Genomic DNA, 3,653 nt, shown 5'->3' with positions numbered 1-3,653 from the left:
TACCTTTTTTACATACCTAGATGTCAAAAAAGCCTACCAGTGACTGAAATAGATTAGAAAAAAATCGCCAAGATCCAAGAATAAAAATTGAATGTACAGCGATTTTTTAAATTTTTAATTGTGATTATCTTTAACTTTGTGATATCAAAAATTTCCGTACAATTTTTTTTTATTAATACTGTAGGAAAAAATTAACAAGATCGAGCGCCGAGATTATAATTAGAGCAAATTTTCTGTAATTCTATGAGGACGGCTGAAATATCCCGAAAAATAAAATTCCCGACTCGGTAAATCTCTCTGTCCCGAAAAATACAATTCCAAAACTAATAAAATTCCTGAACAGTTTATAATATTAACGAATTTGAAAATTCCTAAATAATAAAACTCCCCAAATAAAATTGTTTCTTAATCAGTATTAATTATTTATTAAAAGTACGATAATATATTGTTATCAAATAAATTTTTGTTTAATATTTAAAGTGTTAAAAATTGTTTGAATTTAAAATTAAAATTATAAAAAAGATTTTACCGACAAATTCATATACAAAAACACGTGTTTTTTAATTAACATTTCGATTTTTCGGAAGAACTTTTGTGATTTAAAAAATACTATATACATTTTCAACCAAAATATCTTATCCAGAAATATATTTTGTTTTAATTTTTGTTATTTTAAATTTAAACAATAATGTTTAAATACTTCAAACATTTAAAAAGTTGTTTCTTTGGTATAAATATTTGATTATTTCAATTTAAAAAAATAATTTGTGAAAGAACAATGTTTTCCACACTTGTTTATCTCGAAATGTCTTTTTATAATACTTTTTAAAAAATTAAAAATATGATTTTTCGAGAACATTTTTTTTATAATTAAAAAAAAAGACTGTACCGAAAACCTGGATCAAGCTTCAGATCTGAAAAAAATCAGCGATACACACATGTCAAACTTTTCTAACCTCAAAAAATCTTTCTACTGCTTTACCGTCATATTTTACGAAGAATGAGAAAATAAGAATTTGACTTCGTAATACGATAAGGGCAGCAGCTCGATAGGGCAGGAAATGTGATATCCTATATATATAATTCCCCACTCCGACGCCCCGTACCGCATCTACGTTTATAATATCTTTGGCGGTGTTCAGTGATTAGTGTTTTGAGAAGCGCGATGCATCTTCTGTCGAAAAGCCGCATAGTAAGAATGTCAGCAATATTTCTCAGGATCGCGTATAACTGCCAATGTCTATCATCCTCAGAAACACAATCTCCAATGAGTAAACCAAAATATTTAAGGAAAGTCATCGTTTATGAACCCGAAAACCCTAATTTTTTCATTAATAATTTTTCTCTGGACAAATAGCTCGGCAAGTTTCCCTTATCCACTGGACCGAAATTGAATACCATTATCCAATCATTTAACAGGCCTAGAGAGAAGACTTTTTGTTGCTTATGATGCAAAATTAAAGCACTTATATCATATGGAACGACGCCTTCCTAGAAATCATGGAACACGTCAAAATAAGCATTTTACAGATTGTGAAAAGACGGTAGATCGTTCCATACACATGGTTCTTGAATACCTGTTTCGGAAATATTGTCTTTTAAAAGGTCGTCTTGGTAATCATCAATTGCTCTTATCAAATCAGGATCCTCAGTGATCTGTTTATGAAGTTCTTCTTTTGAAATCTTACATACGCGGAAAGGATAATTAGAAGAAAAGCTTTTCACTAATCCACAAATGTCGTGAATCCCTAAACTATCTCCTGTTGCCAAAATACAGCAAATGAAAATTCGTCTACCACGTACAACTAATCTTTTGACTTCTAAGTCTGTCAATTATTTTATGAGGAAATCAAAAGAAGCTCTATTTCCAAATTCTTTTCTATCCTGATCATAAAAAAGCAATCCTTGAATGACGTTGCTCATATAATTTGAATTAGATTCTTTGTACAATTTACTCATATATTCTAAAGTTTCTTCTAAAACTCCTGGTTGTTGAAAGAATTGCTTCAAGACTGCTTTAATAGAAATAAACTGACCATAAATGTCGGTAGGAATATTAGTTACTCTGTCATTAACTATCTTACTGACATCAGTTGTTTCTAGGTAGTAAACTTGAGGTCGTATAAAATATTGAGTACTTTCGAAGTATTGAAATCTTTTGTATTCGCTTCTAAACCTTGCATAAGAATTTTCGCAGATGTGGAATAGTCTCTAAATGTTTTCTATCTTCTCCAGTAGTACTTTCTTTTTTGATAATACGTATTACTTCCCCTTTCAAGTGATTCAAATGCCCTGATTCGTGTAACTCATGATTACAGTCCACAACGTATTGTACGACATTACGAAGAATTGATGTGTTGTTATACAAAATAGCAATGAATTGTGATGTCGAATTTTCGATTAAGTTTTTTAATTCTTTCGCTGTTATTTCAGGATCAGTAGGTATTTCACAGGTGTTCTGGGAGGTTAGAACTTCCTGAATCTCTGATAATTTTTGGGAGGAAGAATTATCTTTATCAGTTTTCGAGCTAAGAAAAGAGTCAGTATTGTTTTTGAGCTTATGAGATGTCTCGTATACATTGTGTTTTCTATCTAGATGTTTTTTGAAGGCTTGTGCATCTTGAAAACCTTTATACACTTGTCCTGTATGCACAAATATCGATTTTTAATGGTTGAATAATGCTGCGAATGTAAGTGACGCAAAAGGAAATTAGAACTCTCCAATTCGCCGTTATAAGTATAACACAAAAACATATTTGTTACTCAAAGATCTACACTTTTATAATACTGAATAAAGTTACGCTATACTATACAGCTGCGTTGGATGAATGCTTCAACAAATGTAAAATAGAATAACTTGACTTGTTTTTAGACTAAAACTAAGACTCTGAAATTAAAGTGCGCCGAGTAATTGCACACTCGTTGAATAGTTATCAGACGTTGGTTTTAAAATTATCAATAAGACTGGTATTGAACTTTGTTTAAATATTGTAAACTTAGACGGAAACTTAACTTGTGAAACAGATGCAAGTGTGATAGCAACTACTTCGTAATATCTTTCAACCGAGCAATCGTGTTAATGACGTTTGGTATTTTTCTATCCCACCTGGTTGTAAGATCGTATACCGATTTCTGAAGAAGCCAGACCTGTTCATACTACTTTGGATACTTCGCATGAAGTGTGTGGAAGCATTTGAAGCAGATGTCCACGGCTTTTAGAATACTTTCCACCTGATATTTTGTCTGATCAACAACTACATATATTGTGTGGATTGTTGATAAAGTCGGTCCTATCACTACGATGAGTGGCTGGAGGTGAAGGGCCCATTGAGCATGCTTGTTTCGCAACTCCTCTAGTTTACTCTTAACACCTGCAGGAACTTGTGTGATCAATTAAAAACTTTCAATTAATATTGGAACGTTTATATTGTTTGTACTAGTTTACATAAAAGTGATTTTTCTTATGCAAAACTTTACGTGCTAAATAAAACTATTAAAGGATTCAGCAATAGTGGGCTTCCACTCTTCCTTTGACTTTGGCTTTCGTATCCTGCACGTAGGTGGGCAGAGTGCTGGTAACAGCATAAAAAACTATGTTTTTCTGATCTGCATAGAAATAATGAAAAAAACGGAATTGAGGGTAATATTCTAAA

The sequence above is a fragment of the Belonocnema kinseyi genome, chromosome 9 (genome assembly GCF_010883055.1).
Source record: "Belonocnema kinseyi isolate 2016_QV_RU_SX_M_011 chromosome 9, B_treatae_v1, whole genome shotgun sequence".
NCBI classification, from domain to species: domain Eukaryota; kingdom Metazoa; phylum Arthropoda; class Insecta; order Hymenoptera; family Cynipidae; genus Belonocnema; species Belonocnema kinseyi.
Note: the sequence above shows the minus strand (reverse complement) of the source record.